This window comes from Lepisosteus oculatus, chromosome 2 (genome assembly GCF_040954835.1).
Source record: "Lepisosteus oculatus isolate fLepOcu1 chromosome 2, fLepOcu1.hap2, whole genome shotgun sequence".
NCBI lineage: Eukaryota > Metazoa > Chordata > Actinopteri > Semionotiformes > Lepisosteidae > Lepisosteus > Lepisosteus oculatus.
In genome coordinates this window covers 26898991-26923456 of record NC_090697.1, presented here as the reverse complement: position 1 = coordinate 26923456, position 24466 = coordinate 26898991, and the positions used below count along the sequence as shown (strand labels likewise).

Genomic DNA, 24466 nt, shown 5'->3' with positions numbered 1-24466 from the left:
GCTGTGCCCAGGGGACTGATTAAGTTGTGTTACTCCCAGCAGGCAGGCAGAGTTAGTCACCCAGGCTGGAATGCTGACAGCCCTGCTAAACTTCATCTGCTCCATTCCAGCTCCAAGACTGCTTCTTGTAAAGAAGGTATTTTGTTTTGTTTTGCTTGGTGCTGAGAACAGCTCCGATCCCTTTGTTCAAGTACAATGAGTCCATACAGCCTCACTTCCCACAGCCTATGCAGAGATAATGAAATAACACTATTGACCATAGTAATACACATCAGTTCAATACCCTCACCCAAGACATCTGTCTAGGCCCAACTAGTAATCTTTAAAAACAATTTTAAAATCAAACCAAAGGGAGGTGATTTGGTTCATTGATCTAAAGTTCCGTATGTAGAAACAAGTGAATTGTGAAGTAATTTAACAAGGGGAAAGTGAAGTAATTTACTACTAGGTCATTAAAGGTCCCATGGCACTGTAAATAGGAGTAGAAGAGTCAGCTAGCCTTGGTGTCCTGGTTAATTGCACTCTGCACAATCCTGCCTATTTAAAGATTCTCCTGAATTCTAGGGTTTCTATCTTCTCCCATGCTCTGCTGTGCAACACTCATGTGGGTCTTCCTCCTATGTGTAAGAGCTCTTTGGTCTCCTCTGGAATAAAAGGAGTTAAAAAAATGCGAGAAAGTACTTTATTATTGTAGTTTTTCTTTAATGTTTCCAAATACAGATCACTTGACTCTGCAGTTCATGAAATTATTACATATATGTATAAAGCAGCAATCGCCTGGAAAGCACAATATGTGAAGGAGAGACTATTAAAAACAGGATTAAGCAGGATGTCTGGTGGTGCCTTGGACAATCCTTTGGCCTGCAAATAGAGATTTACAGTTCATGCAACACGTGGCACAGTAGATCTTTTTCCAAGTCAGAAATTCGAACCGTAACAGAATAGATAAACATTTTTATTTTAAAGTTAAATGTGATGGTTTCTGACAGCTCAATAGGAAACTGAGAGCACATCAGCTTGTATTCGTGCGAATGACAGGACTCATTACTCTTTCCAGCCTGGGATAATACACATTCCAAGAGGCTTCAGGCTCCGAGCTTATGTAATGGCGATGCTTCACATCACAAACTTGTCAGCCTACTTCTACGTCTATGGCAGTCCAAATGTGTGTATAAGCAAAGCCCAGCTTGTAGTCAAGCCAGAATTTTAATTGAAGCTAATGTTGCTTTTATAGGGTTTGGTCTAATCTTCAGTCGGTAGAATGGGCTGTCCTGACTCAGCATTGGAGACCACTGTTCAAGGCTGAAGCACACCCCTGCTCTGGGCAGCTTTTCAGTGTGGCAATAACAGCTGACTGCTAGGATAACACAGCTGGCAGGGAGCACTGAAATGCAAACAATGGACTACGTGGGGAAAGACGACTCATTTGCTATTTTTCAGGCTCTGATTTGCATCATCATTCATTTTTGGAGTTCTCTGCCCTTTAGCCTTGAACCCTCACAGAGAAGATACGCCCACAAAGTGAGATGTTGTGAAATGCGCTACCCATGTGAGAAGATCAAAGCGGGCTGTTCCTATTATGACGGTGAATGATGAGCTTCAAAACAAAAGGACCTGTTGATTGGAGAGACAAGAAGCACATGACTGAGTGGGAACCTGAGCTTGAAAACAGAATCCCAGTGCAAAACACAGCTGTTGAGAGAGATATTGGATTGAGCAAAAATCTTTCAGGGGACAGATCACCTTCATCTAGAGCTCTTCTGTTCCACTTCAACACACAGTCTCCTCTTGGTAAGAATTGGGCTAACCATTTAATAACCCTTCATCGGCATTTTTCCAAAACTGGCTTTGCCTGGCTGAGCAAACAGATCATCAATGATTAAGCCATAAAAACGAAATATAAAATAAATCACGAATTGCAAAACTCTTGAGTTTTTTCGGCAGGGGAATCTCGATAAGCCCTTACACTTCACTGTCACAAGGCAAAAATGTTTAATATCGTGGGGCTAGGTGCACTTCTCCAGCAGACAAACCCAGAATGCCCTCCCTGTGTGCCACCCTTATCCTATCTTGTTCAATATTCTCACCAAGTTGGCCAACTCTGATAATATCATGCACTACTGACACTTTCCAACAATGGCACCTATTGACCAAGATAACAGCAGTAGACACTGGCAAAAATCCCTTGCTCTCTAACTCTGGAAGTGGAGCATGTCAATTGTCTTTGATAAACCCCCAAAATGAATCTCAGCGGAAGAGGAAATTTGCACAGCTTCTCATGAAGCGAAACCTCAACTTTACTTCACTTTACCAAGATTTCTTATTCTTCTCAAGGTCTGCTTAAAAATCAGGTAGTTGGTGTAAGTTGAAAATACATACAAGTCTATGGTCCTTTGTGTGTAAAGGGAGTATAGTTACAGTCATCAGGTAAAAAAAAAAACAAGTATTTCTTCAAATTCCTCAGAAATTTCCACCCCACAAGAGATCCGTGTCAATCTCTCTTTCTGTTTGAAGGTTGCAAGCATTGCTGAGTTGGATAAGCTCGAAGCCGAAAAACATGAAACGAAACCTGAGACCCAGAGGCTTTTCTTATCAGTAACCTGTTGACAGCTACTGTAGAATCACTACTGGTACAGTATGTTTAGTCTTAAAGAGGAAAAAATATCAAAGATGCCGCAAGCTGTCTTATTCCTGGAATGGGATTCACCTGTTCCTGTCTGACTTCCCGTAATGTCTTCTTTGTGATCATTACAGGTACCACACAGTGTACAGTTTTATGCAAAAGTTTGGGCACCGCTGACCAAATTACGTTTTGTTGATTTTCTAAGTGAAAACTTAACACAACCTCTGCAGCGGACAAACTTAATATTTCTGCAAATATTAATCCACAGTTGCTGTTTTTTTGCTAAATTTAACAGATTGAAAAAAAAACATAACATTAAATGTGGCACTAAAATGTGACTGTATATATCACTGTGCCAGAGCAGGGAATCAAAAATAGATCCAGGAACACTGTCACTTCATACTCTTGCCAATCAATTTATTAATATAGATGGAAGATGTGTTTTTATTCCCGAATAGAATATTTAAATATGTTTAAGGGTTTTTATGGCCCTTGTGACATGAGCGGTTTTCAATTATTTATAAAGACACACTGGGTACTCTTGTACTGTATGACCAGCTATGGTCTCATTAATTATGATAGACGTATTTATTAGTTGATTGTTCCATACAACCATTAATTATTGCAGAGTGTATGTACTGATCAGCTTGCACCACTTTGAGGAGCAGAGGTTAAGACAGACACATTATGTGTTGAATGATTCAAGCCTGAGTACATGATCTAAATGGCAGGAGATGTGAAACGTTGCTTAAAAAAAGTTTAAGAAAAAATGTCAGATTGTTTTTCTAGGTGGCCGTAAGAGCTTTAAAAAGTTTCAGTGAACTTGGCTGTCTCTTGTTGTTTCTCTTTCTGAAATGATAGGCTTATTAAACCTCACTCGTTCAATTCTAAAGACCAGAATAGGCTTCATCGTTGGAAAGCACATCGCACCCAGTATTGCTCATCATGCAGCAGAGCATTTCTCCAGGAAATTTGGGGGAATGAAAAAAAACAGCTGTATTAAAGGGGTCTTTCTGAGTGAAGAGCAGGTGCATTTGAATTGAGTCTAATCAACAGATCGTTAAAAAATGAGTACATTATAATATTACAGTGCAGAAAATAAAGCAGTCACCAAAAAGTCTTCTCTTAATTTTTAGGCTAGACTTTGAAGCTTCCAATGTAACATCCAGATTCCTTTTGGGAAGTTGATCCAAAGTTTTGGGGAACAGGAACATAAATTTATGTCACCTACAGAGTGCAGGAAGAAAGTCAACAGCAAACAAGTTAGCTAAACCACAGGAAAAGCCATTATGAGTCACCACAGAGTGTGCAGTTACAGTATATCCACATAACAACACATCTCCAATGTGTAAATGCACTTCAAAAATAAATGACTCACAATTCATGTTTTGATGTTTAAGACATGTGCTCAAAGGGCTTGGGCTCACTCACTCGAGTAAAGTTTCCAAAACAAATGAAATGGAGAATCTTGCGTTTGTTTTTATTACAGTTTCTTCTTGTCAGTGGCTTTTTGTACATCCTGCCAATGTTTTGCTTGTTTTTTTTTCTGATAGAAGCAACTTAAGAAAAAGAACTTGACACCCACAGTTCCTTTAAGATCCATGCATTACACTTCAGTATGTCAGGTGATTGCATTCTGAAATTGTCTCAGCCCACTCTACAGAGGTGATGTAAGATAAGCAAGGATTTTAGAGGGAAGGAAAGAAAAAAAGATTCAAGATCTAAATGCGGATCATTGAAATGGAACTGGCTCCACTGAGTTATTCCGGATGGAAAGGAAGAATTTGCTCAACAATTGTCTTTCCTCCCAGGGATTATAAAGACTGAAGAGGTTTCATGGTGAGCCTCAGCGCACAGGGACAGAAACAGTCCAGCTAATTAGCTCACATCACAGCCAGCGCGGATTCGACTTGCTTGTTTATGAACGGGAATGAACAAGTGAAGCAGCTGGGAAAATTCTGAGCCTCGAAAGTTACATCAAAGCCACTGAAAGCAGGTCTTTTCGGCTTTTCTGGATAACGCACCTCCTGTGCTTGTTTTCTGTTCTCCGTTGAGGTGTGTCAAAGAGGATTCTGACTGAAGCCAAGCAGAAAATTGTGAAAAATTAGAAACCAGAGAGGAATTCAAAGAATTAATGGTTGCCAAAGCTGCATGACAGTGCATTTCACTGCCATTAACTCATGTATTTTTAAAATAATTAAACAAATAAACAAGGCATTTTTTATTGTAAAACAATTAGAAATAACAATAAATAATTATATGTCACTTCTTGCTGTGACTTACTTATGTGGTTATGTGTTTCATGCCTATAAGTGCACCAAGCAGGAAATGTACTACACAAAAAATTGCTCTTTGCCTCCTTAAGCCCCTTTGACGTGCAGGGATATTTCTGCACTGCACTGAAGCAGCTCATTTCAGATTTGTCATGCCCCTGGGACCTTTCTTGTTCAGGTTGTAACCCTGATAAGGTATTGTTCTTATCTGGAGACCCTGTTTGAGAACTAAAAAAAACGACATGCCTTTTCCCAGTCCTGATGAAAAACCATCTGCCATTCACTGACCATGGTGCTGGTGAATGTGAACACAGGAAGAAAATCGAATCATTGAAGATCTGTCCTGTGGCTTGGCAGTATCCTCAGGGGAGGTTCAGTGGAGGGGAATAGGAGTCTGTATTGGCAGTGGTACTTGAAGACAGCCACCTGACTCTGTAACCGGGTTCAAATAACCTCCTTGCCTTTATACTAAGACAGTGCCATCTGTATAAAGCAGAAGATCCAGGGGTGTCCTGGGAAACCATATTATATGCTCATCCAGACTCTAGTCACACACTTGTAGTAGACCAGAGATCTGCAGTAACAGGCTGGTTTTATTCCTTTAGGTAGGCAGATTAACTGTACACATAGGGGGTCTTGCCTTGTTTTTCCTCATTTCGGGACCACAGTTAAAGCAATCCTAATCTTTAAGGCATGTAGTGAGGATTACCTTTCTTAAGTAAAGAATAATCAACCAGAGGTGGTGTGACATTATGTTTTTAACCTTATTGTCCCAAAGCCATTTACTTCTGCAATTGAAATAACATAAAATCCCAGCAGTTTACAGATGGTTAAACTCAGGGAATTTTCCACTTTTTAGGACTGACCTTTTTATCTGTGTACCACATCATAGCATTTGTGCAGCCTTTTGTGAAAGACTGGGGAAAGCTGTTTGACAGAGAGCTGGTACGAATATTATTCCTCCTTGCATAGTAAAAAACCCCAATTATTTCTCAGTAGTTCAGGTATAGATAAGAACATAAGGAATGCTACAGACAAGAGTCCCGTGAAATAGCTGAGGATGTCTCAATGGTTCATAAAGGAGTTTAGAACCAATCGAGAAAGTGCCTCATTCTAATGAAACAGTCCTGGGGAGGTGTTGTAATTCCTGGCCATCCACATTGTGACCTGTGATGAGTGGTCCTGCTGCTAGCAGGTTTCTTCAGACATTGTAAACAAGGTCATAATACAGTTTTCAAGAAGTTTATTTATCTGTGAATAAAAATGTATTGAAATACAGCGACAAATGATGCAGGAGAAGCAATACATACTGTATCTGCGATCACCTTCAGTGTCTGGAGGTTGACTCATTTTTGCAGTACATTCTCCTGGACTCTTAGCCAGCTCTTTGGTTTGATGTTTGTATGGTCTGTCTTGTCAAGAGCATCACACTTTGGCACAAATTCTACACCTAAAAAGAAAACAGTTCAAGCTGCATCAAAAAACCTAATCAGAAACCAGATCAGTCTTTTTCCCGTGTGATTTTACAAATAATTTCTTAGCATTATTTTTTAGTGGTCCTAAGGAAAGTGGGATAAGCTCAGCCACATAATACTGTGAGTTTTCCAAAACAACTTAAAGTGCTTGTGGTTTTCAGCTTCCAATATTCCTCAAAGGACCCCTGACTTTGTGATGTTTGTTTCTGTGTGGGATGACTGTGGTTTGGTACCATTGGACATTCCAGAATTAACTCTGAATGTGCAACATGCACACTGGTAGCTCTTGGGGCCAAAAATGACACTTCAGGGATTCACTTGCTGTGGGAAAGGAGATGGTATGAAAACAACATCAACAACAACAACATCAACATGTTCAAGCTGAAAACCCCTGAAGCAGGTGGCAAAGGGTTGATCTTTAAAGCTTTTTGCATCCGAACAATATTTTCAATGCCAGCTGCAGATGTTGAGCAGTCATGCAAGTATAGTAAAGTGAGAAGATCTACACACACTTTGGGAGAGGAGGAGCTGGAAGCTGAAAGTTTGTCATAAGAAAAAAAGCTATAAAGAACCAGTTAATACAAAAGAAAGAGCATAAAAGTGATACAATTAAGAGGCTTCTGTCCTCTCTAGCCTGTTTGATTTTTCAGTAGCTAATGCATTCTCAAACTAATGGCTAAACTCATCCAGCCATTTTCTGAAAGATGTAAAAATGTCAGATTTCAAAACTTGATGAGGTAGAGTAGCTCCAAAGTAGTATCTGAGGTTGGGTTGCTTTCCTCACAACAAAGACAACATAACACATTTGTAAGAGAGTTGAAAATCTAGCCCCTCATGTCTTGGCTTGTCTTGATGGACAAAACCAACTGTGCTGACAGATGGGATTAGAGATGGGATTAGAACTTCCTTCTCTGTTATATGTCGGAGATCACCTGATGACAGGAAGCTGTATCTGCAATGAAAGAAGTCATGCACAGGTACTTTCTTGCCAGCACAGAAGGTGCTCTGCAAGTTCCATGTTTCTCCAGCATTTCGTTCCAATTGAGCTCTCATTTAACTAGATAAACCTTTAGTGGAATTCATCACTTGTACTTGCAGTCTGGGAGATTAAGATATCTGTAAAGAAAGAAAATAAGCAGAGGATATAGTATTCAATGAAAGACCTGAGTGCTCAGCTAGGATGAAAACCTTGAAAAATGCAGCAACAGGAAAATTACTTTAAAGATACTTTAAAATAAAATACTGTTAACATATTTATACTTTACACCATCTACTTTACACAGCTGTCAATCTATTCATTACACAGTTTTAAAAGTATTTAATTATCACAAATTTAATCCTGAAGTATCTGAAAGTGCACAACATATAAAAGGCCAGAGCCCGCCCCAAGGGATCCCTGACTGATTAGTCCCACCCTAAGATTGATGGAGCTCAGTGAAATGGGTACTCTTGATGTGTGCCCCTGCCACTTGGGGAACCCCAGTCACGGTCACTGGGAACATGAGCCAGCCTGAAGAGCCTCTTTTAGAGGCCTAAAAGAGCTCCTACCACACATTGTCTCTGGTCTCCATACAGGGGCAATGGATAAGAGGTAAGAGGTAAACATGTCCCCTACTGGTTCACCAACACCACATGCAGCAGCAAACTGGTTTTCCTAGGAAGTCTCCCATCCCGGTACAGACCAGGACCAGCCACACTTAGCTTCCAAGAACAGACAAGACAGGGCTACGAGGTGATAACCCCAGGCAATTGTTTACATTACTGCCTGGTTATCCAAATGTTGTAGTCATTTTCATAATGCTACAACACCAGCACAATAAGTCCAAAGCTACCAGAATGTGACTTTTTTGCATTTTTAAGTGGTCTGTCCTATTCTTTCAGAAAGCCTCTGGGATTCTCTCACAACAGACCACACAATCATTTTCCTTCCCAGTTGCTTTTTCACTCATTTCTACTGACACAACCAACACTTAATCTTAAACCACATACAACTGAACTGATATGAAAACAGTAGAGAGGAACTCTAAAATCTCTTCTCCAGTACCTATTGATTAACTAAACTCCATACACTTCATGTTGCCCATTTATTACCAGCAGTATTCACTAAAATAAATCGCTTTAACTGAAATAGACACTGGAACATTAAACTCAGTTTAAAACCGAATGCCCAGTTTTCAGTCTTCACTGATCATTAACCACTTTACACAGGATACTGGTATATTGAATTCAGCTTAATTCCCCAAAGCTCAGTTCTCAGTCTTCACTTCACTAAAACCACCTCTGTCTTTACCAAGCACCAAATCATCATTAGCAACTACCAACCTTCTGGCTTATCCTGTTTGGCCAGGGACACAAATCTTTAATCAAAACCTTCACCATAAGCAGACGCTTGTTGGCAAATTTCTCTGACATCACTGAGACAACCCACCTGTTAATGCTAAGGTGTTAAGTCTTGCATCATCTAGACTCCTCTCTCTATTGCCTTAGAGAGGAAAGCACCCTGCCACATTGTCAAGCAGTACTCGGCTTCTTCGGGTCCTAATGCTCCCCATCAGCTGTGGTAGAACTAGCCAATCCTGTTACTCCACAATGCATGTCAACCTCATTGAGCCTGGCAAAACAGTATACCCATCAGCCACCTGTGTCACTCCACACTACAGAACTAAACTGTAGTTCTCCCAAGTATCACTAACTCCTTACAGACATATACACTACCTTTACATCGATCTGTTGCTAATGAAACCTCCCCACAGTACAGCTCTCAATCATCTTCACCTGGAGTCTAGACACAGCCTACACCTCGTAGCTGTTCAGATAAGCCTCTTAATTAGCTCAGAGGAGCAACTAATTCCATTTAGAGCCTATCCTGTCAGCTCCAATCCCTCATGTGGAGTTGTACCCCCTCTGAGTGCTTATTACTCAATCAGACCAGGCGTACCACATTCCCCAGGTTGTTTTCCCATTAGCAAACCCTGAGGGGTAGGGAGAGGGGGGCTCTGTGAATATTGCACTCCCATTGTGCCAACACAAATTAGTAGCCTCCAGAGGATGTTGTCTTTCAGGTAAATACTGCAACATAGCTGTATAATATGAGTGTGGACAACCTCTAGTTTGAAGACTCTAAGGCATGTTGACACACCATCTGATAATCTGCTGACAGCCATTATCAGATGAGATCTCCATGGCATGTTGTAACCTGTGGGAGTTGCTATAAAATCTTGCAAAAGTAAAATAACTGCGTCTACCTGTTCTTTCTTCTTTAGGTTTAACCCTGCAGTGACACAGATCTGGCTAAGGAAGGTAAATACAACTGGAATATCTGAAGGCTGTGGAACTTCTACAGGGCCATCATATTTGGCCACATTAGCATTTTGTCACTTTGTCCCCCTGAGCATGTTAATCACAACACTTTTGTTTAAATTCCTTCTCAGCTGTCCATTCTTTCCCTAAGATATTGCCTGTTGCACACTCTGTCTTATTATGCTTTATCTTTGATTACTGTTCATGAAAGAAATCTCTCACCACATCAACAAAATATATCAGATATATATCAACACAGACACTTATCTGAGTTGGGGATTTTCAAAAAAAGCAACAAGATAACATAAGAAAGTTATAAATTAAAAGAGGCCATTTGGTTAAAATAATTGTGAGTTCTTACTGCAACATCACACACATTTACCATGTTTGCATCAGAATTACTGGCAAAAATTTTACTATGAGAAGACATTTATTTTTTCAACAAATAAAATAAAAAGCCTTATAAATTTAAGCATCCTTACCCTGCCTGTGTAATGGTGCGGCTAAACTTGTCACAGACGGTGACTTCACTAAGTTCTGTAAAGGCATGAGGCCCAGCTTTTTGGCGCAGACGAATTCTCCACTGTCTGGGAAGTCGGGTTCTGAAGCTCATGTGTTTGAATCCCAATGTGGCCAGCGCCATGGGTGTCACATCGGTACCAAACAGAGACTGATGCTTGTCGGAATCATCCTGAAACGGCTGCTGAGGAGAAGGAGGAGTGGAGAGGGGAGGATTAGTGTTTAGTTGGGACAGCACCTGTTACAGAAAGCAATGTTGCAAACTTGGAACCTTAATAATGCTGAATTCCTCCTGGGCTGGAGGTCAACCTTTTAGGGAAATTAAGTTTTATAACACTCCAGTATCTTCACAAGCTCCCTAAGGGTAAACTGAAAATTTAGCCCAGCTCATATTTTACTGAGGTACTGTAGATCCTTTTAACTTTACACTCTTGAATAGATAGACAGTTGCAAGTTAATATTGGAAATCAATATACAGTTTTGAACGTAGTCACATTATTAGTCCAAAAAATGTTTCAATCAATTAATGCAAAGCTCAACAGTGTTGAAAATAGGAAAACAAGGGGTTAATGAGGACCAAGACTGGAACTCCCTCATTAATTTAAATGTAATATCTGCTTCTAGTCCACATCTGATCTGTCAGCTGTTGTAATTCTTACTGTTGAACCATCTCCTCAACTTTAGATGGCTTTGTTGCTACAACTGAAATGCAACCTGGTCTCAAAAAGTTTAGAATATATCTTATCCAAAGAGTGTTTCACTTCACAACAGGAGGTGTTGCTGTAGTGTAAACACTGATTAAAATGCTGATCTCTTTTGAATGCAGGGTGTCAATGATTAGCCAAGAAGTAATGTGACAGAGCTCAGTGCACAGAACAGGTTACACCTGAAATCTGAACATAACAAGATTATTAGTAATGTATCTATATACAATTGCTCTGTATTTACAGGATTGCTCAAATAATTCATCCATGTTCTTACCACTGTATCCAATACAGGCTTGCAGGGGACCTGGAACCTGACCTGGCAAGAATCAGGCAAAAGGCAGAACACACGCCAACCCATCCACAGACACAAGAACAGACATGCACACACCCCTACCAGGGCCAATTTTTCCCAGTAGCCAATTAACCTACCAGTTTGTGTTTGTACTGTGGGAGGAAACAGAGTTCCCTCAGGAAACCCACACGAAGACAATGAGAACAGAAGAACTCCACACAGACAGAATCCCAGGAACTGAACCCAGTACCCCAGCACTGCAAGACAACAGTGTTATCTACTGTGCCACCGTACTGCAATGATGTTCTCTACAACTCTCATAACTGCAGCGTGCTAAAATTCTCTTTTGTTCTCCTGTAGGGAAAAAAAGAAAAAGCACATCTTTGTGATGGAATGATTAAAAATTCCCCACCAACTGAAGTCAAGAGGGTGTTTTCCAAAAACTAATTTGCCAAGTTACATTTTTTCTTTTGTGTGTCTCCAATCTTCTCCCTTTTTAGCTTGCTGGGAAATTGAAAATCCCCTTTCTTCTTTATATGATATTCAATTACAGTAAATAATAAAATTGTACACTTTGTCTGTCAATATATTTTAAGGATTACGCAAAATACAAGAAAATAGCTACTACTACTACTTACTGAAAGCTATTATCTTAAACTATGTTTTTTTTAATAAATGCGGCATTACTACACAGTGGCACCTTAAAAATCTCCAGACGGTTCATCACTGTATTAACTGAAACTGTTTTCAGTGGTGTAATCTGATGGTATTTTAGAGTGCCAGAGAAAAACAGTGATTAGGGTTCACAAAGACATCTTAGCTGATATAATTCAGTAGTTCAAAAGCCACAGTAGACAATATTCTAAATGTTAGCACTTCTAATTAGGCTCCAGTGAGTTTTTGCATATTGGTACAGCACAGAGAGCTCCAAAGTAAGGTAATGCCTTTGCTTCACATATGCATCTATTATAGGACTGAGGTAGACATTGCTGTGGTAAAATACAGGCTGGGCAGCGGTGTGGAGTCTCAGTTAGGGTTCTGGACTTCTGGATGGAGGTTTGTGGGCTCAAATCCCCAGCGAGACATTGCTGTTGTAGCCTTGATCAAGATATTTCAGCCAATTGCTCAAGTGACTTAGGTTGAATAACATTTGGTAATTAGGAAAAGTCTCCAGATAATGACACAAAAAACAGGAGCTGCCATAAAAATTAAACTTTCACCCAGAAAGCTCAGGAATCCCTGTGTCCTTGTGAAAGTAAAGTGAGAATCCTGAAATAAAGTCCTCTGAGTTAAAGTGCAGGTCAGGGCTCTTCAGAAAATTGCCCTTGTTGAAAAGACAGCAAGCAACTTAAAAAAACAAATCAATTTGTGCTACCATATCTCCGGAAAAGAAATAGTTATGAGCTAAGCAAAAGCCAGAACACACTGGAAAATTAAAGTCATAAAAGATAATAAGCATGTTTTGAAAACTAGCAAAAACAGAATGGAATACTGACTGTGCTATTTTTAGGATCTTATTAAATAAAATAAAGAAAACCCATATTATCCCAGATTTTCTTTGTCTCAAGGAGCAGTAACAAAGCAATTATCTGTCAAAATGCCTTCACCACTAAGTATTTAGAGTCATTTTGTTGTTGTGTTTGGTTATAATTTTACAAAAGGTGCTCATTTCACTTTATAACTCAATATATTTTCCCTTTCACATGTTTATTGGACTGTACTCCTTTGAAAACAAGTAACAGTTCAGAAGTTGGAACTCAATGCATGGAGATAGAAGGGTAGGTTAATGAGGTGAAAAAGCAAGCAGTACCATTAAGAACACAGAAGTCCAGAATATATCTTGAATAAGAAGGATGGTTTCTGAACCAGCAACACAACCATCACACTAAAGAGTTTCAGATCCCATCTTCCTTCCACTTGGACACTGATATCTTTATGGACCAGGTATTGATTATTTTGAGACTAATGATTGATCACCCATCCATCCAATGTCAATTCACTTTTGATCTGTTAACCCTTTCTTAATGGTGGTATTCTGAGAATTCACTTTTTATGAGGAACTAAATCAAAGGGCTTTTAGAAATCTGGATACTGAATACTCTATTACAAGCTCTGTACAGGTATGTGTCCTTTTCTATTGCTCAAAGAGCTCTTACATGTCAGTTATGCAAGAACTACCTTTTCTAAATCCCCTTTAATGGTCCACTACGATTTCCCTGTAGGTGATCCTCTAGTTCTAAATACTGTTTTTATCATATTACATGTGATAGAAGACTTATTGCTATGTATTTACTTTTTCAGTTTTATGGGTGAGTACCGCATTAGCGATTTAGGTGAATGGGTATGATACATGTTCATGAGTATGACTTGTTTCCTTATACACAATACCACCAGGACCTGGGGAATAGTTTATCTAAAGTACTTCTGGGACCTACAGTATAACACATGCTTTTCCTATGATGATACAATTTAATACGGAACTTTGTCCTTACGCTCTTTGAGGCAGGTTGTTGATTACATCCTCAGTAAACACCTGAGTGAAATATTAATTTAATACATCAGCCATTTCCCTTTCATTCTCCAGATGTGTCAAGTTATTAACCTGGAGACATTTCACCTCACCCTTTACTGATGTTGTCATACCTGACAAAACCCTTTATGATTTACTTTTGCTTCCATTGCAATGCTCCTTTCCGTCTCTCTCTTGGCCTTTCTAATATTCCTCCTCGGCTGGGTTTGCAGTTACACTCCTTTTATAACTGGATCATGTTCATTTTTGCTGCTTCTGGTGCTTTCTTGTGCTTCCTCTTGTTTCAGATTTTCTTCTTTGATGAAACCCTTTGGGATGCTTTCCGGCCTTTCACTGAATCACTCTTGGGATCGATTTGTTCTGCGCTTCAGGCAGAATGTCATTAAACTTTGGCCAGCTACTTTCGACTGATTTCACACGCATCTTATAACATATTATTTTCACCCATAAAAGTATCTGGTTTGAGCAATCAAGGTCAGAATATACTGTACAGTAATATTCAATTTAAAGAAAATGTGTAGACATCCCTGGTAATTCAACAGAAGAGGACTTCATTGAAAGAGGGTCAATACTCTAGCAAGGTGCTGTATGACTGCCTAAGTTGCTTGTATAGTACGTATGCTAATTCTATGCCCCTCAGCAAACCATTCATATGTAATTCTAATTTTACCAGTGTATGTATGTGTAAAACAGTAAATTCAGCATATAACATACATTACTGCACACCTTGGAGCCATTTCTTCAGTATAATTTATAGTTCCCTATTTCTGTTGATTGTTTTTTTACTGGAGAACCATGGCTACTTGCTTGGCCATCCCCATTAATTTCTGCCTCTGCCATACTAAAGCCCCAGATAGAACAAGAGACAAAAGTCGCCTTGGCTTAATTATTATCAGTACTCTAATTTACTTGGAGTGAGCCTTTTATCCAAAGTGTCTGACATTTATACCCATTTATTCACTGGAGCAATCTGAGTCCAAGGGTACAACTTTCCAGTTATAGGCTCAGAGCCATCAAGCAGTCTTCCACAATGCTGCTCAGCTTGAAGTTGCCCAAAAGCTTGCAGTCTTTCCTTTTGGAGCACAGTACCTACACACTGTACCTTAACTCAATCTTGGAGCAAGTCAGTGCAAACCGCCCCGCCCAGTTCCACACGTTCCGGAATTTTCTAGGCTGAACAGAAAGGGCCAGCCCTCTGTCGTGAGAGCCCAGTCTTAGAAATTAGGTGAAGCTCTCTTTTATAGCACCAAGCATTTATTTCTAGGGAAACAATGCTGTAAGGTTATACTCAACAGGTGTGCACAGTCAAGAAGACTGGCAACCTGCAAAGTGTCTATTCTTCTATAGAACAGCGTATTTGTTCCCCATTGTCTCCAGAAGAGGTCTTTTGTCTTGTCTTCCAAGTAAGATGAGAATCAGGCTGGACCTGAATGAATACTAAATAACACTTTTGCTGTTTCTAAATAAAGTAAAAGATCTTTAGGAATCAAGAATTGCATTTTTTTCATGTACAGAGATGGTTTAGTTGAACACTAAGGCACACTCCACACTCCAGGGCAGCAAAAGCTTGTAAGATTTGTCACAAAATGTGGATAGAAAGCAATCTTCTGTCTAGGCAGGAAGATATGTCTACACCCCTTTCCATGAATCACATCTGGGAGCTGTTGCTTTTTATTACTTTTTTTAGACTAACCTTTCTTTAGGGTGACTCACAATATTAAAAATGTCTCTTAAACAGACTTACAAGGATCTACAGTATAGGTACAGGTAAGGAAGAATGTCGTTAAATCAATAAAATAACAATGACCCTGGCACAGTGTCAGTCTTTCCTGTGAAGGGAGCTTTGCTTTGACAAGTTACCATTTATAACAACAAGCAGCTCTTGTGCTCGAGCAAACATTGGACTGACATTAAAAAAATACATCTTAAAACTACCTGTGGCAACTCGATCTCAGGTGTATTGGTATGTGAGATGAGGCTTCAACATGTCTATCTTAACAATTTCACAGAACTTACTTAAAATGTAAGTATATATATATTATTTTTAGAAATAAATACATTCTGGATTACGCAGTGAAGTGCAACAATTATGTCGAAATTTCACCTCTGGGATACAGTATACTGTATGTGAATGTATGTGAATTACACACTGTTTTTGGGAGTGTAAATATGTTTTCTGTCTTCTGCAGCCTACCTGTCGTCAAGTGCCCGAGGGTTATAATGTTCCTGGAATGTTAATTTTCCATGTCAGAACCCCCAATAAAAATGTGATTTAGAAAGGATCCTGCTTATTCCAGTTCAATCTGGTACCACATGTACTGCATATAGATAGATAGGAGCTTCCCAGAGACCTGGAACACTTTAAGGTGTAAAGTCTAGTTATGAGGCTGTGGATGCACTGTAGGACAAGGTGAGCAGTACTGGAGAGCCTGTGTGTCTGCAGGTATTTCATTCAGAAATATCTGTTAACAGCTTAAATCAGCTCATTAGTAGTTAAATGGGACCGATTTAATGATTTATTCAGGTGCTGGTGTTCAAAGATTTCTTGAAAATCTACAGAGTTACTGACCCTCCAGGTACAAAATCAGACATGGCCTCTCCTGATTTCAAGTATAGTTCAAGATGAAAACAATACCATATTATCATTAGCACTATTATCATATAATAATAACCCACCTCTGTTATATTGCATACTCCATCCATATCTGTATTCTTTAGTATGGTGTCTAAAGATAACAGAAGCTTGAGGAATTCACATTGATTTTTTTTCACAGAAACAAAAAAGTGATACAGTAAATGATCTTCTAAATAAAAAAATGTAGCTTAGTTAACATTTGACATGCAAGTTCACTTCTTTTAATTCTAGATTAATATTATACTGCAACAAATCCAATTAAGTTTGCAACTAATTCAAATTAATCAGTTAGAAAAGAGGGATTTATGAGGTACTCGAAGATTAGTCTCTAGATTTGTATACAATAATCTTGTTTAATCCATTTGTGAATCAACTATTGGTTGAAGCTAAATAGGTTTATGAATACAGAGCACTATTTTAAAGCTGTAGGCCACTTTGTGATACCGGGTATAAAGTTAAAGCTATATCTAGACATAAAACTAAAGTAACATAGAGTAAAATAGAGTAAAAAAGTCATGTAGTGTTGAAATAGAAAGTCATTTTAACAGAGACAGTGATATTTAATTACCTGCGTCAGCATTGCAGCCAGTTTCCTGAATAAAACAAACAGAATCATAGCTGTGATTTTTTGGGGGTGTAATTACTTTTTTTATCTCTCATTCTATTGTCTTCTGACAGCCTTCTCCACCCAGATGACTTGACTTATGAGATTCAATTAACACGTAATTGTTCTGTACTTGTTGAAAGAGACAACACAAGACACTGGGTGGAATTAGGTTATTCACACAAACTGAGTAAAGTCAAATATGCAATGCGCTTTTCTTGTGCAATTGGAAAAGCATCACATGCTGCTAGTTTTGGATTTAGTACAGATGAGTTCCTGGAATTGTTTTCATCATATCTTGTGAGTGTCTGTCTTTAAATTGAAAAATTAAATCCCAGATAAATTCTGTTTTGGGTTATAGGTTATAAACATCATTAGATAACCTTTGAGTGATCTGCTTATTCAAAAAAGATGATTCATTATATCCAGTATAAATATTTGTATGGGGTAACAATACCATAAAAGTGAGAATATAAATCTGGCAAACCCAGATCTGGTTTATGTAAGTTTGTATTACACCATGTCTGCTTTTCAATTTCATTTTGAAATACAGAACTGTAATTGGATTAAAGTTACAGGAGGGAAGTGTAGTTATTATACATAGACATTAAATATATATCGTGAAGAATGAAATAGAAGCGCTGTTCAGACCAGACCGAAGTCAAGAGGCAAGACAGACATTTTATTCCAATTACTAGAATGAGCTTGTGTAGCTATAGGTACACTTACTTTATAGGTTTTTATCTGCTCTTGCAGAATATATATCTATATATATACCAATATATCTGGGAAGTATTTGATATAATTTTTCAGTAACTTCCAGATGAGAAATGCAGTTTTATAGACTGTCTTCTCTGCAAACTCACTTAACACTACAGACACAATACAGGGCACAAGACACCACAGCACCCTGGACAGGAAACACACAAGTACAATTTAAAGATAGCAACGAATCTAGTGGGCAGGCCTTTTGAAGATGGGAAAAAACACACAGACAAAAATACAGCACTTAAACACGCAAACAGGGAAAATGTGCAAGCTTCACATAGAAGGTGCCCCATCCTGGAACTAAACCTGTTCAGCAGATGAACAAAAATGCCCAGAAAATTAAGCATTGTTTTCAGAAAAATCTTTAAAGGCTGCTTTGCTTCATTGAGGTGTAAAAACACGGAACAGGGAAGCAAAACCATTGTTAAGAAGTCTGAGAGCTCCAATAACGCTAGTAAAACAAAAAGCGGATTGTCTGATAAACAAGGAGATAGCTAAGGATAGTGTGGGTGGAGTAAACTAATTTCAACACGATACCCCAAAATACGGAAACAACAGATCTGATTGCCCAGGGAGTTAAGAGCATGAGGCACAATCAAGGACAGCGTGGGAAAATTGAGAAACATGAAAACAAACCAAAAAAAGACATGTTTGTTTTCAAAACAGTAAGCTGTTAATCACGGCATAAAAATAACCTGTATGCGAAAAGGGACAACAGCAAAACTATATCCGCATTCTGTAGAACAATTCACTAAGGAAGTACAAAACTGTAGGGAGAAGAATGCTGTGCTTGCATCTTCCTATTTTACCGCAAACCACAACAATCAAGCCTTTCGCTCAGAAATAAAGGAAGCAAACCATCACAATATTACACGGATCGGTTTATCACCTGCTTTTGACCACAAAAGACTGGCAGATTACTACAGGTGAAGGAGATGGAAACAGAGTGCCCGTGGGGGCTGTACTGAAACACTTCACATCAAACCATTAGAAAGGTCTGAGGACGAGAGGGGGGCATTTGGCCAGCCTGGCTTATTTGGTAGTTCACAAATGAGTGAATCTAGAGTTTTGTCCAGCCATTTCTTAACGGAGACCAGGCCATCAACCACACTGCTGGAAATCCTGTTGTAGTCCCATACCACTCATTGGAGAAAGGAAAGGAAAGACTGTGTTTTCTCTTCTTTGTCCTGAAAGAGCTCTCCTTTAATTTCTAATTGTGACCCTGTGTCCTTGTTCCACGGGTGTGAGCTGTAGCAAGTGTGAAACAGTCCCCTGGGTTAAACATCTTTATACCTCTTAGGCTTTTGGATATTCATACTTTTTTTTCACTTCCGTAACCTACAGTGCATGGAAGGAATGTTTGTCATGCGATGATGAATCAAGACAATTTGACTATGCAAATAATATGGGGAGAAACAGAAGATTAAAAAGGATCTGTAACATTTCTTCTTTTTAATTCCTAAAAACTCAACACCTTTTAGTTTGCAAAACCTGAATACATCCCCACACTACCATGCAAAGTGTAGGGTGCTGCCTATGGGTTTTTAATGGAAGCCTGCACGTACAGTACATGGTGTTCTCCTGACCTGTTTAATGGTCACCTCACACATTACTCTTGCACTCGGTGAAATTCCCCTTGTACGTGTCAGGTTTCAGTATGGTGCATCTTCCTACCATTGCAATGCTGCAGCCTCGCTGTGATATGAGCTGAGCAAGGAGACAAAAAGTGCTTATGGCTCAACATGAATGATTTAATAATGGGTCATGAGAACCCAGTGTCCTGCTGTATCTGGGCAGTAAGTGCTTTTGCCATCACCTTGATAGGGATCATTGGAACATTAAGAACACAACAGTTTAAAAATTAGAGGAGGTGATCTGGTTCATTTAGTCTGTTTGGTAGTTAGTATTTCATTTATCAAAATAACTCATCGTTCTGTTTCTTGGATGAAACCAAGGTATAGGCTTCAACAACATTGTTGGGGTGTTTGTTCCATACTCCTACAACTCTTTGTGTAAAGCTTTCTGTTTCTCTGTTGATTCTGAAGAAGTCTGCTTCACAAAGAATCAACGCAAATTACTTAAGGCAAAATCGTTTTACAAACCCATCGTCATGTTAGTGTTTTCTCAAAACCTTTTTAGTAGTATCAGTGGAAAACTGCAATTTAAAAAATAACTTTTATTTAATAAAATTAAAAAGATGCTTGTGAATTGAACAAAATTAATTGCTGTATTTTATGGAGTGCTTTTGTGAAATGTACAGTATATGGCTGTGAGATAAGAAATACAGGTAAATTTTGTTTTTTTCTCATGTACACTGCTAAAAACTCATATTTATGTTTCACTATTCTGTGATTTTTTACAGTTACTGAAAGATCATGTTGCTTGTTTTCAATTGAGAGCAACCATTAGTCCATAACCCCAGCTTCTCCTAAAGCAGCAAGAGTAATTTTGTTAAAGTCAGTAATAATTAAAATATTCCTAAAGTGAGCAGTCCCAGCCCTATTTGTAATCCCATGTCAGGGGTGACCAACTCTGGTCTGTGGAGTGCCAAACTCCAGCAAGTCTGGGTCTGGTCTACATTCTTACCTCATCAGATTCTAAATACTTTGAACAATTTTAGTTTGAGTGCTGAAGAGGGGGTTCGTTATAAGTAGTTTGGAGTTAACTGGGAATGAAAATGCTAGGAGCCTCTAACTCTCAAAAATCACTTGATTGAATTAACTAACTTATTAAAGTGATCAAAACACTTTGAAAGCTGTGGCTCTCCAGGATCAGGGCTGGTCACCTCTGATGTATATACTGTAGTATTAATGATGTATATACAATTAATGAGTAAGTTTAATGAAGACAAGAGTGATCTTGGAGTTTTGCAAGATGCCCTGTCTCCAGACTGCAGTCCCACTGTCGATACAAGACTAAACCAGTACAAACCCCCCCAGGTCCCTGGATTGCTAGGCAGATATCCTTCTGACTTGCAGCGTCATTTCGGCTCCGCCTTGATTTGCAAATCGATTTATTCACTGTGTCAGAACTGGTTCAGTCAGGAAAACTCAAGAAATTCTGCAGTCGTGGAATAAAACTGGAGCCTGTGATGTTTAACTCTGAAGGAGATGAAAAGCGAGGTGTAATAGAGAAACGCTCTATCTACACACTGGCGGATCAGACACAGACCTGGCAGAAATAACCTTTTGGAAATAATTATATGTTTATCACTGCAAACACCTGACTCGCCGCAATTTAGGTTGGAGGGGGAGCCAGAGTCTCTCCCAGCAAGCAACGAGCTCAAGGCAGGGTACAACCTGGTTGGGACACTAGTCCTTCGCAGGACACACACAGACTCACTGACGTACATATACTTGCACCAGGGCCAATTTTCCCAGAAGCCTGATAACCTGCCAGTATGCCTTTGGACTGTGGGAGAAAACTGATGAACTTGGAGGAAACCCACACGGACACGGAGAGAACATACAAGCTCCACACAGACAGCACCCCAGGTCAAGAACTGAAGCCAGGGCTCCGGTGCTCCAGGCAGCAATGCTAACCCCTTGCTCGTTGTGCCCCCCTGCCTATTAATTTGACGAAAATAAAATTGTTCCCTGTGTTTCTCTTCCTCCTCCTGCTTCATTTAGAAGACATGTTTTATCATGTGTTAACTGCAGCCAGAAAAGAAAAGAATGTTATTAAGGTCACCTGTGCAACAGTCCTAGGTCCCAAATACAGAATGTTGTGAGCTTTAAAACCAAGAACAGGAGACACCCTATTACGTAAAGGTTTGTGGGAGTATGGAACAAGCTGCCCACCTGTGTTGTTCACATTTGTAGCTGCTGTTGTGCTTTGACACTTGACGGTGAAATCATACATGTCTATCGACAAAATGTGTCCCTGTGAATAACTGGAAATGGTCCATCAGCAGCTACCTTGGTAATATAAAGAGTAAACGACTATGTAGGAACTAAAACATTCCTGTGACTTGACACTCCTTTTTTAACTAGTTTATGAGTCCTACATTTTCTAAGTTTGAATTGAGTTGGGTGGTTTGCAAAGTAATAAAAACCGGTTAGGCCAATCGATTCAACGATTCAATCTGCACCAGTTCCAGGAGTCAAATAAGCAGTAGGTTCCCCAGGTTAGGGCCGGAAACAAAGATAAGATGTGAAATAAGATTGCCTCCATCCTGCCTCGTTATTCCAGGCACTGAGCGCAGTCCAGTGAGGAGCACGGAAAACTGTAACTAAGTCTAACTAAAGGACACCTTCTGGAGAGCATTCTTGTGGAAACTGGGGTCATGCAGGGGGCACGTTCATTTATATTATCCCAGCAATGTATTGTAATTTCCCTGCATGTCCGAGATTTTATACACTCTGAATTTCAACTGGCTGTTTTCTTCAAGAATCAGAAAATGTGCAGTCATTTGCTTTGAATGCCCATTTCACTTTGCCAGACTAAAACTGCACTTGTCAGTGCCAGGAAATGTGACAGTAAGGGCTCCAATGAATATCTCCCTTTACAAACCCTCATGTCTTTTGAGAAGGAGAGTTGTGGGATCAAATGTGGCTTGGGCACACCTGACTGAGGTACAGTACTTCACTCAGATCCCTCCAGTAAAATACCCTCCTGTATAAATGGGTCTCTGGGCCATCATAGTGAAGGAGAGTTTGCATTTCACTTTACTTTTATCTTTTTAACATTTTATCTGTTTATCATTTCACTTTTCACTTAATCTGTTGAAGCAAAGGCAGCGATATGCAGTGGTTAGTATTCAATGGGGTCAAATCCCAGGTGGGGACACTGCCGCTGTAATACTGAGCATGGTGATGTATCCAGACTGCTGCAAGTCTGCATCGGTGGGTACCAAAATGAGAGCATTAAGAGCATGTATGGTTACAAACAGAAGTCTGCCATTCGGCTCACCTAGCCCATTTGGTAATTAGTAATTAATTGATCCCAAGACCTCAGCCAGTCATTTCCAGAAAGAAGCATGGGTATCAGCTTCATCAGCATAGCTAGGTAGCCTGTTCTGTTTTCCTACAGTACCTATCTCCTTTGAGCTAAAAAGGGACTCCTTTTCTCAGTTTGAAATGCAATTACCAAAATCGCAAAATGGTAATTTTGGCAAAAATTGGCAAAAACTACTGTCAGCATCTTGTATATAACTAAATAGTGAAACTGTGCACCCAATCACAATTACCAATATCCCACTGCATTCTTCATCCACTGTATTTCTGAAAGTGCTACTTAACAAAACAAATACAGCACCAAAGCAAAGGCTGATGTTGACTTTCATACCTCTCAAAGAGAGGTCATACTTTGTAGGGAGCTCAGTTCAGCACAGCGCAGGCAAGGCAGGGGAGAAGTGGTCTGTGAGAAATAACTTACTGTAGCTTGCTCAAACACAAGCAGCAGCTACCTATTGCCTAAGATAAACACATGAGAGATTGCATTTCTAACTTTCCCTGAAGCCCAGCCTGTTTGAGGAAACACCACCGATACAGAAGTACCACTGGAACTAACAATCACGTGGGCCATTAGCACAGGTCAGCAGAGTACTACTATACATATCAGTACAGGAGGCCTGACTATAATACACAAGCTGAAAAGTTCAAACTTTCCTATTACTGGTTTACAGAATCTTAAACAATGACCTTTGTCAAATATTTTGTAACAATTTGAGTTTTTAATTTCTATTAGGAAAACCCCCCAAAAATATAAGGTCATAATTTAGAAATCTGGAGGCAATCTGGTTTTCTTCCATTTTTGAAGCATCAATGCTAATTTGCATAAGGACTTAATGCAAGCGCTTTGTTTTGTAAAAGACATTTAACTTTAGCCGCTGATTTAAAAATAGATCAAAGCGCTTGATTAGTTTTACATCTGAACTTGATGCAATAGAGAAGGTGATCCTGAAAACAGCTGTCACCGGCAACACAAAGGGGGGTGGAACAAGCTGCCCAAACCTTTTTTATAAGCCGATACTCTGACATCTTTCAAGAAATGACTGGATGGTATTCTCTGATCAATCATTTTTTACCTTATCATGACGTCCAGGTGAGAAAAACAGTTGTATTGATCAATTATTAGGCTAGATTAACCAAATGGTATCTCTGTTTTCATGTCACCACAGGGTACCACACTGATTAGGATCATCTCCAATACTGTACTTCACGCTTTCATGCACAAGAGGACAATACACAATGATTAGATTCCAAATAGTGTACTCAGGGATTCTTAATTAAACCACAGATCTCATCAATATAGATGACCTACTGTATAATGCAACAGTATTAATGAGTTAACAGAAATTTTAAACAGAAGACATCTGTTTATACATGGATTGAACTGAATATTTTACATGAAGAATTACAGGAAAAAATGATTTGCATGAGAGAGGAAATTGACAATAAAAAAAGATCTAGTTCTTCTATATTCCAAAGCAGTAGTGATGGAAAGACTTACTGTAGCTCTGCACCATGAAACATCATGGAGTTCCATGCCATGGGTGTCGTTAATCCTTGCCATTGTAAAGTTTTGTGTAGTATCATATGAACAGAATTGAACTGAACCATGAAGTCTTAAAAGGAACAATTTGGTTGTGCACTAGCTAACCTAAGGAAGGTTTCAAGTGAAAGGCTGTTCGGCCCACCTAGCCTGTTTGGTAGTTAGAAGCTTATTGGTCCCAGAATCTCAAATCTTAGCATAATGATGTGCCTCTTGGTCTCGGATTTAATAACAATTCCACATGG

General features: G+C 39.3%; 1 long non-coding RNA gene across 3 annotated transcripts; it reads right to left on the bottom strand.

Moving 5' to 3' along the window:
- Positions 1-687: 687 nt before the first annotated feature.
- On the bottom strand, positions 688-24466 carry LOC138244445 (uncharacterized). 3 transcript variants are annotated; one of them, XR_011193074.1, is made up of 6 exons: positions 24180-24466; positions 16923-16947; positions 11327-11543; positions 10154-10374; positions 6207-6346; positions 688-4699 (listed from the first exon to the last, which is right to left on the bottom strand). It is a non-coding gene; the product is annotated as an uncharacterized lncRNA (long non-coding RNA). The 3 variants fall into 3 exon arrangements; XR_011193068.1 differs by lacking the exons at positions 11327-11543; positions 16923-16947 and having other exon boundaries at positions 6207-7487; XR_011193062.1 differs by lacking the exons at positions 11327-11543; positions 16923-16947.